General features: G+C 38.9%; 1 long non-coding RNA gene across 1 annotated transcript; it reads right to left on the bottom strand.

Annotated features, from left to right (window-relative positions):
- Positions 1 to 9,244: 9,244 nt before the first annotated feature.
- On the bottom strand, positions 9,245 to 10,290 carry LOC132227459 (uncharacterized). Its single transcript, XR_009451187.1, has 3 exons — positions 10,234 to 10,290; positions 9,681 to 9,734; positions 9,245 to 9,290 (listed from the first exon to the last, which is right to left on the bottom strand). It is a non-coding gene; the product is annotated as an uncharacterized LOC132227459 (long non-coding RNA).
- Between the last annotated feature and the right edge of the window lie 1,131 nt (positions 10,291 to 11,421).

Genomic DNA, 11,421 nt, shown 5'->3' with positions numbered 1-11,421 from the left:
CAGCCTGTGTAAAAACAGACAGCTCAGATTAGTCCCTAAAGTCCTTAGAATAGTTTCGGGGTAAGTAGAGTTATCTTATTACTGAAAGTAATTGGCTACCTTGCTAGCCATACAAACAGACACATTCCTGTCTATTTTCCATTTCTGCTCCTCGAGGCATTTGAAATTCCACCATTAGAGAGTATTCCCTTTGGATCTCCAATTTTAATGGCAGGCATATGAGAATCTAAAGGAGAAATGATATGCCATCAAGATAAACTTCTCTTCAAAATTTTCTTGGGAGACAATTCTGATGAATACGACAATAAAATACATAATCAAAAAGAAAAAGAAGCCCTAGCCGGCTTGGCTCAGTGGATAGAGCATTGGCCTGAAGACTGAAGAATTGCAGGTTCGATTCTGGTCAAGGGCACATGCCCAAGTTGCGGACCAATCCCCCGTAGGGGGTGTGCAGGAGGCAGCTAATCAATGGTTCTCTCTCATCATTGATGTTTCTATCTCTCTCCCCCTCTCCATTCCTCTCTGAAATCAATAAAAATATTTTTAATAAAAAATAGAAAAAGAATAATTCATATATCTGAGAAATGTATTTGTAATTACCAACTTATTTAATCCTTTAAAAACTTTTATCTTCTTTTTGTCTTCTTGAACTACTTCAGTCTTGCTCTATCTCTACCCTAACCAAATATTTTAAACTGGTCATATGTTTCTTTCTGAGGCTTTGCACATCACATATTTTAGTCCACCCAACAATTGCCTGATAAATTAAAATTCTATTTTCAAACAATTAATAATCAGATTAATACTTTTATTCTACCTACCAGGTAAAATGTCTAGCCTAGAAGCAAGAGAATATTTGAGAGGAACTTAAAATTTCTGCATGTTTAGGTAGAGAGATGCCAACAAATAATAGGTACAGAAATACAGAAAGAAAAATCAAACATGTGGGAGTTTGGGGGATCAAATGTCTCTCTTTACTGAGGGAGGCGAGGCTAATCCCAAACTAAAAAAGTTTGGCAGGTTAACAGAAACCAGCAGCAGGAGAGAGTAATGATCTATGGGGCATAAATACAGCAGAAAAAATCTTCCCTGAACCAGAATTCCAAGAGTTCATTGAAGATATTCATAAGAAAAAAACATAAAGAACAATCTCCTAATCTCCACCTTGTTATCAGGGTAATTTCTCTAAAACACCTATCTGATCATATTATTCTCCTAATAAAAGTCTAATAAAGATCCCAGTTAGTGTAAGGATTAAAGCAGTGGTTCTCATCGAATGAGGCCCAGAAATCAGGATTTTAAAAAGATTCCCAGGTGATTCTAATGTGCAGCCAAGGTTGAGAACCACTGGATTAAAGTCTTGTTTAAGTTTGGAAATAAGGTCCTTCATGAACTTTCCTCTACTTACCTTTTCGATACCATTTCTTCCCTGAACTTCACACAGTCATCACCAATATCTGGTTGACTCCTGAATTCACTCATGCTATTTCATGTCTCTGTCTTCTCAAGGGCTATTTGGTAGAATTCCCTTCTCACTTTAGCCAATATTAAACTCAATCAGATCCTTTGTGATCCCTTCACTCAATTGTACCAACTAATAGATAGGTATTAACATTCTCCACTCCTGAGACCCCTGAGACCATAATTGCTGTACATGTTTATGGGTTAGCATTAAATATACTGTAAAGATAGTTTTGGTGCCCATAATAATCTCCCCCAAATAATAAGGAAATTAGGATTCCTCCCATACTGACCTGCTTTATTTTCATTTTCTTGATCTCCTGTTGCTCCTGCAGTGGTTTCTGAGGGGAAATAAGAGGATGGCATTGTCATTTTATTTATCAGAATAACATGTATGCACATCAAGCCTCTGTGTACTAGTATATGAGTGTACAAATGATCACACACATTCATGCTCAAGGAAAACTTTGTGTAGAATAGACAGTTCATTCCAGTACATTTGGGTCATTTCATTTAATCTGGCTAGGACACTTTGGGGTTTGTTAGTATTCCATTTGACAGGAATAGCATATTTCATAATCTCATACTCAGAGATTTCAAACTAAGAGCTTTATAACTGTCTTCAGGAGAGGAGTTCTGGTGAAAGCCTAACCAAAAAAGTCCTAGAAAAAAACACACACCTAGTTGAGCTTCGAAGTCATATTCCAAAAGGAAATTCAGCATAACTTCCTGGCCTCTCTCCTTTTCCTTTTCCACCACCCCTCTCCCCCAAACTCAGCTCCTTATATGTAATCACAAGCACACTGCTCAGCGACGAGTATGTATTGCCAGCATTTATATGGTTACATTCCAGTTCCAGAAGTTTCCTTGACTCTTGTGGAAGCAGTGACCACTAAGGGAGGGACAACCATGGTGCATACAGTGGACGGGAGAAGATAGAGTTTAACTTCTGGTAACCTATCCTGTCTTCTGAGATGCCACCAAGCAAAGTTTGTTTATTATTATTTGGCTTACCTGTGGTAGAAATTCCAGAAGCAATGGTTGTTTCAGATGCTTCCTGGGAGGTACCTAACATGAGCAGCAAAAGAGCAATGAGCTTTTTCTGGTCTCAAAAGAGCATGTCCCAAGACACCTCTACATGGAACAAAGTCTCAAAGCACTTGGCATGTTCTCATGCATATACTAAGGCTCCTGCAATTGAACCATAAGAGGTTTCTATCTCACAGAAATGAATATTTTTCTAAGATCCTGGTAAATTTCACTTTTGAATTTCCTTCTCTAAGTGACAAAAACTTTTTCCACACTTCACTGTTTTATTCCTATAACTTGGTTTCTTGGTTATCCTGTAACAGTTTTGGGGGGACAGAAGTTATAGTAGAGTGAGAGAAAATGAGAAAACATCTCTGTTTATTAAGATGGCCTTAACATTTCCTCAGTCTAATTAAACTTCAGGCATGCTTCTTCCTGACTACAGGTCCCTGAACTCCCTTTTCTTGAAGCCTTTATTTTTAAAAAACTTGCAATTATAAGTTATTTCTCTGAGATGCAAATATTCCTTCAGCTTTGGCCAGTTTTAAAATCCTGGAATCTTTTTCAAAGACCTGAGAGCCACCCCCTTGACATGTAAACATCAAGAATAATAGCACCCTTATCTCCCTGTCTCTGTGGGAAGGTAGGAGCCTACTTTCATTCTGTAAGTACCAATTAGCAACCATGCATGGCCTAATCATTTAGACCAACCTCTCCCCTAATGGCCTGCCCTCCAGTACTTTTCCACCATTTCACCCCAGCACTTAAAAAACTCTCCTGCCTTTTGTTTCAGCAGAGTTGAGTTCAAAATATCACCCTTATTGCAGTGGTCTTGACTCCTATTGCAATAATCTACACTAATAAAAGAGAAAGATTCAAATTGACCATATCTCTGCAACACCCACCAGCCAATCAGGAGTGAGCATGCAAATTAACCCAACAAAGATGGTGGGTTAATTTGCATATGCAGTCCCCAAGTGGATGCAGGCTTTCTGCACCATCCCAACCGCTCCGGGCCTCTGGACAGTGTGGGAAGGCAGAAAGGCGGCTTGGGCCAGAGCAAAGGCGGTGCTGGCAGCCAGGGAAAGGAAGGCCCATTTCTGCATGAATCTTCATGCATCAGGCCTCTAGTCTTATATGAAGTATTTCTTGCCTATTTAAGTCCACCTGGAACAATTTTTCTTTTAAAGTTCAAGTTGGATACTCAGTCAAAGGGATAAATATTGGATAACTGAAACACGTGGGTGTTAAGCGAGAAGAATGTTTAGCATGTAAACTTTATTTCTGTCAGTCATTTCTATTACCTGGACTGGAACTTTCTGGGCCACCAGTACTTCCACTTGATACTACAGTAGTAGCTACAAAGGCAAATGAAGAACATTTCATTTCAGATACACGTCTTATGACTATTTTTCAAAGATCAACAACAAGAGAGAAAGTAAATCAGATGAAAGTCTGGGCCAATGCTGCAGCTCGTCCATAGGGTACCTCTGTGAATTACAATAAACATCCCTTTGGGCAGATGAGGCCTCATGGATTTACACCTTGTTATAGGTACATGGGCTGAATTTTAACCTCTACCCCTCTAATTTAGTAATTAGATTCTAGAGGCTATCCCAGTGGCACCTGTAATAAAAGGGAAGGATGAGCCTTACAAAGGTTTTCTTGCCCTAAGAAGAGTGTGATATTGACAAGTGTTCCTTTTTCTCTTAATAGAGAGCAGTTTAACAATTTTTCTTGCACCAAATATTAAGCCAAGTATATTGTTCAATGTACTTTCTAATGCTTGCATGTCAAAAAAAAAAAATATGGAAGTAAAAGTCCTAATTTCCTCATACATTTTATTTCTCTAGATCTAGAATCTAATTACTAAATTAGGGAATATTTGTATTATAGTCACATGATTTTCTTCCAGTGACTTATCTCTCTTGTTCTCCAATGGAAGGAAACAAACAAATTTAAAAAAATTTTTTTTAATTACTTCTAAACTTGTGATCAAGGATAAGGCATCTCAATCGAGGCCTTAATTTACAAATTTACTAACATCTATTGTAGTGATCTCTACTACCTTCTTGGTTACTGATAACTATTACTAATACTGTTGTAGAATTCCTTAAACCCCCCCCCCCCCAAAAAAAAGAATAAAGTAAAAAAATAAAATAATGTGTATAGAGAATTACACGTATAGGATGTTCTCTAGGAAAATCAGGGAGCTAACCTAGGTAAGAAAAGCCCAAGAAGTATGAATTAAACATATCTACTAACCAGGACTGGAATTCCCTGGGCCCCTGGAAACTCCAGCAGATCCTGTAGTAGTACCTGCAAAGGCAAGATAAATAAAAGATTGAAAGTGATACATCATTTTTGGCTTCATAAACTCACATCTAAAAGGCTGGTGTATGGAAAAAAATAAGTCTGACAACAAGGTCCAAGTGTTATTGATCTGACATATTGTTTCTTCAAATAGAATACAAAACCCTATCTCAGCCATCTTCTCACTCATTTATCATCTACCACAAACTCAAACAGAAAATTATTGAGTACCAAAAGGCTGAAAGAGCAAACCACTTACCAGTTACCATTCCAACTCCAGTGGTAGTTTCAACTTCTGTAGAAGTTGTAGTCTCTGAGAAGAAATAGGAGAGAGTAGCATGGGATACAGAAATTTAAAAAAAAAATCTGTAACAGTATTACGTTATGTACAATTCCTATGGCAGACACCAGGTCTCTAAAGATCATATGGCTCTTCAACTTTTTCATCACTCACTTGCGTTGGAACTCCCAGGTGCAGTTGTTGTGCCAGTAGTGAACTCAGTGGTAACTGAAATCACAAGAGGAGAGAATCAATTTGTAAATTCCCTCTGGCTTAAAAGTAGGATTTAATTTTGAACAAATTTGGGTTTCTTAATGAACTAAGAGTATTACATCAGCACTTTCTTGCCTTAAGTGACGCCGTAATTTCTATTATGCCATTTTACTACAGATATACAAAGAAAAGGGAAATTTACATGGGATAAAGTACTAACATACTGAGAATTTGTGCTTGAAGAGAGATTTAGGTAGAGTAGTATTTCCACTAAGTTTATTATAGCCAATGTAATTTACTTTAAGATGAAGAGAAAAATAATTATCTGATTTCTAGTGCTTACCTATTTTCATTTCACCCTCAGTGGTTCCACCACTTTCTGAAGAAGTTGTGGCCCCTAAGTGAAAGAAAGAAAGGAGAAGAGTAAGTCCCATAACTGTGAAAAGTTTGGTGGTATCTCCAGGATATGGAAGGGAATGTGTGTATTTGGGTGGAGGAGTTGATGGGGCAGAGACGGAAAGGGTGCCTCCTCACTGAAGCTCCTTATATTCCCTATTTGATTATTGATTTACCTGTATTGGAACTTCCAGGTGCAACTGTTGTGCCAGAGACCACACCAGTGGTTCCTAAAGTAGAAGAAAGAAAAAGAAAATGCAAATGGTGATATATTTACCATCCTGAGAAGAGCATAACCAACAATAAAACTGTAACTCAAAAGTAGAAGACCCTTCTTTGGGTTATCCTGCCAAAATGAGGTACATTCTCCATTTTTTAATTCAGGGCCACAATAAATACATATGCTTATAGTTCAGTCTTGATAAATTACTTCCCTAGGATTAACTATCAAAGGTTTCTGGGCCTTTCTCATGTTTACCTGTTTTACTTCCAGGACTTGACCTCTCAGATGTGCCAGTGGTGGCTCCTAATAACAAGAAATAGAAACAACATTTGTGTAAATGTATTTAATTATACTCAACAAAGAAATTTATACTATCTGAAATCCAAAATTCAATAGACCTAAACTTCTAGAGTTACTTCCACCATCTGTTTCTCTAAAGAGAACCATATGGACATATAAGGCCTCCATCTGACACCAGGGTAATAGCTTGAATGTCACAAGGAGAAACCTTTCTGGGCATCTCTTTTAAGAATTATAGTATAAGGTTTGCCCAAAAGAAATAATATGGTTTTCATAAGTATAAGCTTCCTCTAACAAATATCCCCATGAAGAGGCAAAGGCAGACTATGAATTAGCAAGAACTCAAGAGCTGCCAATTCTACTTTCATTGGTTAAGCTTCCTTCTATGGAAACGGTAGCTTCTGAGAGTGAAAGGGAGTAGTGAGGGCTAGCGGAAACCTATAATAAAAAGGTATCATGTGATGTTGCTTTAGAGCTAGCCCAAGAAAGAAATTATAGTACATGTTTCCTCATTTATTCACCTGTGTTGGAACTTCCAGATGAGATGGTACTGCCAGGGGCCACTTCAGTAGAACCTAAAAGCAAAATTGAATGACAACATTGTGTGATTTCATTCCCATAAGAAGATTATATTCTACAATATAATTAGGAAATTACAAAATTCTTTATTATATAAAAAGACCACTTTCAAGAATAGCTTGTTCCAGAGTGATTTTATGCATTTTCTAATGCTGCATTCTGAATATAAATTTATTGGATGGAGAGTAGAATGTGGGGTGGTATTGCGGAGTCTCAAAGATAATTTTCCTTTCTCTGGGGTCAATGTTGAATAGACAAAGGTATTTCCCTTTACCTATTTGAATGCCAGTGACCAGGCTACTAGATTCTCCCAGGAAAAGAAATGAAGCAGGATTGATGGCCTGTTGAATTTTTATTTGGGTAAAGTATTGATGCTGTAGAAATTTTAATGTTCTAGAAAAATTTAGACATATAATAAGGAAATCTAGTGATATTGTATAATGGTAGTATAGTATCATGGTTAAGAGGATGGCCTTTAGAGCCGGACTGCCTGAGTTGAAATCTGCTATTTATTTGCTGTGTGACCTTGGGAAAGTTGGTTAATATCTCTGAGCCACAGATGTCTTCATCTGTAAAAAGAATAGTACTTACCTCATCGCTTGGAGTGAAAGATAAAAGAAATAATAATGAGACGTGTGTATGTCAAATAGTTAGTGCTCTAAAGTATTAGCTATGATGTCATTGAAAAGTGGAGAGCTTAGGATGCCTGCGAGCTCACCTGTATTGCTTCCTGTAGTTCCACTGCCTCTAGGGAGTGTTGTAGCTTCTAAGAGAGAGGAAAGGTAGACAAACATGAGCTAAAGAGCATTTAGCATTCTGACGAAAGTTAAGGGTATAATTTTCTCAATGACAGTACGGTGGGCAATTCTCTCCAGCTGCTGGCTCACCTGTGTTTGAACTCCCAGGTTCAAGTGGAGTGCCAGAAGCTACCCTAGTGGTACCTGCAACAAGGTAAGATGATACAGTCTGGTAACTTGGAATACTAGGAAGGGATATTGAAATAGTATTTTATTATAGCAGCCCCAAAAGAGAGGTTAAATAAAGGGTATTTCCTTCTTGTTAACCTACCTGTGTTAAAATCTCCAGATGTAACAGTTGTTCCAGAAAACTCTTCAGTGGTACCTAAAATGCAAAATGGAAATGGAACAATAGAGTATTTCCTCCACAGTTCATCTTGGCAGCACCAATGTGGCCCTAAAACACTGGAAGCCCTTTCCTGAAGATACTCTTCTCTGAAGAAAGTAAAAAATGAGCAATTTCACAGTATTTTATTTCCCAGGTTTCCCTGTCACTATGTGGTAATTAAATGCCACAGCAGATTTTTAAATGCCCTTTACCTATTTCATTTTCAGGGACAGATGCACCTGGTGTGCCAGAAGTGTGTAAGGGAGAAAATAAAGTATGGTTTTAATCTTTATAAGTAATAATTTTTTATATAACTTAAGAGCATTTTGATAAGCAAGTTCCCTTTATGGAGCTCTCTAGATGGGGAGATAAAAAATAAACAATAAATATTATGTATAAGTAAATGAGAGAGTGGATAGAAATTGGCAAGCTACTGGGGTAAGGAGGATTGGAAGTAATAGGGGGGAGAGATATAGGCAATATATATTTATATCATTTTTTTTTAAGGGGTGGCGGGCGGCGGAGAAGAACATCTCTGTAAGCCAGAACAATGAGGACAGACTGGCTGAGGCATCTGAGGTTTTCCCAAGCAAAATAATTATCAGGTTGATAACACACAATATGGCATCAGAGACAATGCAGATCCCCCCTTCACACTCCTTATTCATTTGTTCACTGCAGCAAGCCAATTAGAAAGGATGATAGATAGCCCTAAGCTTTGGACTAAGAAGCTTACCTCCCGGCAATCTTCCCTGCGTAGCCTTACTGCCTCCTGTGGAAGTTGTGGATTCTAAGAGAAGGGGAAAAAAACCCCTTTTGTTATTTCACCATCTTCTACAGAAGTCCTGGCCTCCAATATAGAGGAAAAGAGGATAGAGATCATTGAAAATTATTTGAGGACCACAGAAAGGTAGGGTAGTTCTGCTACACAGGATAACAATAGAAGAGGAATCTCATCAAGACAGACTCATGAAAGATTCCCCACCCCTTGATGACTCACCTGTGTTGGAACTGGCAGGTGCAACAGTTGTGCCAACAGCTGGCCCAGAGGTGCCTGAAACACAAAAGTTCTGAGATCTCCAATGGTGCCTCTTGGTGACTCCTATACAGCTCCTAAAGAACTGCCTCTAGAAGAAATCTAAGTGGATCTGTTATATGAAAGGGCCCTTTCACTGCTTCCTGATGAGGTGACAATCATATAACTTCCCTATAATCCATATCATTAGGAAAGTAGTAAAAATTGCAATATTTCCAATGTAAGGCACCCTCTACAGATATTCCATTCACTTAAAATGAAGAAGAAAGCTGGGTTTCTCCCAGGCTCACCTGTCACACTCCCAGTTGCTTGGCCTTGTGACACTGCAGTGGCACCTAATGTGAGACGAAAACCAGAAAACTATTTGAATGTGCCAAAAAATACTATCCTTATTGTACTTTTGAGCAAGAGGACCTATATATGTAGCACAGGCTTAAGAGTTCACATTGCTTTCTCTTCTACCCACATATAGAATATTTCTCGGGTCTTCTATCATCTTAGTGATGTATATGCCATCAAACAGGAAACCTCTTACAGGGATTTCACCAATAGCCGTTCTAAGGAAGTTATAGCTGTGAGGCATGAGCAGGCATTGACAGTTTATTGCTACTATGTGAAATCAAAGAAAATACAAACAACTCTGCAGGAAAGAACACCTCCAAAATGGGAGCTTGTGGAGAGTCCTAATTAATGGTAAACCCCAACTGTGAGGTACTCATTCTCACCTGGTCTGGATCCTGTTCCAGGAGTGCCACTACCTTCTGCTGGTGTTGTGGCAGCTGAAGAAAGAAATGATAAATGGTGAGGTCAGAGGATTTGGGATATTAAGGAAAAAATTACTGACATATTAGGTCAGAACAAGAATACTAACTACAGTATGGGGTTAAATATGAAGATTTCTTCTTGTTATCCTACCTGTGTGGGAACTCCCAGGTATAATAGTTGGCCTAGAGAATTTCCCTCCATAGGCCTGTTTAAGAGTTCTCATTGTTTGGGCTCCTTCCCAGAGACATACTATTTCTCAGCTTCTCCTAACATCTTAGTGATGGGTATGCCATCACAGGATAAACCTCTCCTATTGATTCTACCACCAGCCCCTCTTTAGAATGTTACAACAGGAACGACTAGAAGCCAGTGTTGAGAACTTTTCCAAAATGTTACATCTAAGACCTGGCAGCATGTGTGAACCACTCTGCAGGGAAGCTCACCTCCCAGCAGGCCAGGTTAACAATAGTCACAGTTAATATTAAACCCCCAGCTGCAGGAGCTCTTACTCACCACCTCTGAATCCAGTTCCAGAAGTGCCACTGCCTTCTGTTAATGTTGTGGCCTCTGATGAAAGAAAATGGTGAAGGGTGAGATGGGAGGAACTGGGATATTAGGAAAAGGATTATTTGATATTTTATCAGAGCAGACCTAATACCTATATTATGGTTTTAAATATGGAGATTTATTCTTGTTAACCTACCTGTGTGGGAACTCCCAGGTATAATGGTTGTCCTGGGGAATTCCTGTGTAGCACCTAAAGATGACAAAGATAAAGATAAAGGCATCAATAGAGCATTAGCTCCCTCTGCAGTACAGAGGCAGCTGTGTGTCCTTGAATGACCAGAAGACCTATCCTTAGGATCTCTGTTTCAGAGGGAACTTAACTGTCCACAACTTTCCACAATGTCCTTCCCTGCCCCACCTTTTGATCATTGTTGCTACTGGAGTTCCCTTCTTTACTGATGCCAGGGAAAGAGAAAGGAGGTCTTATGTCACCCTCACCTGTTCCACTTCCAGTCCCTGGACTCCCTGGTGTGACAGAGGTGCCTAAAGGAAGAAAAAGGCAGATGATGCTTCATCTTTGTAAAAGTTTGTCATCAATTACCTGAAGGCGTTTGACACTGCAAGGCTTAAAGTGGAAATGTGTGACTCTAATACTCTCCTATGGTGAATTTTCTTAGTGACCCTACCTGGCGTGGTTTTCTGTGAACTGCTGCTGGCTCCAGGTGAAAGTGTTGTGGTACCTATTAAAGCAAGTAGTGTGAGCTTAAAAATACATACACATTTCAAGATTCCACAAATATTTATTAAGCATCTTTTCTATGTGATAATGTTTCAGGCGTTTGGATATATCAGTGAGCAGAATACTCAAAGATCCCTCCCCTACATTCTAGCAGCTGAATACCACCATGATCAACAAACACGAAAAGCCAAAGTGACAGACGTTAGTAAAGGCTATAAGAAAATGTCCAACCATATATAAAGGTTGGGGCCTTGATAGGCAGGGGCAGGGCCACAGGGTGCCCTCATACCTGCCAATCAAAGAACTAGCTCTGTAGGCATGGGCCTTGCAATCTGATGGAGAAATATGAGAATATGGTTTTCAGGCTTATCAAAGTTTGTGACTCTGGTTTGCTGTGTTCCCCAAGGAAATACAGGCTCATTTCCTATGCCTTCAAGTGTTTCCTTCCCACTCAA

The sequence above is a fragment of the Myotis daubentonii genome, chromosome 2, assembly GCF_963259705.1.
Source record: "Myotis daubentonii chromosome 2, mMyoDau2.1, whole genome shotgun sequence".
In the NCBI taxonomy this organism is placed as follows: domain Eukaryota; kingdom Metazoa; phylum Chordata; class Mammalia; order Chiroptera; family Vespertilionidae; genus Myotis; species Myotis daubentonii.
Note: the sequence above shows the minus strand (reverse complement) of the source record. Positions and strands in the feature narration are given on the sequence as shown.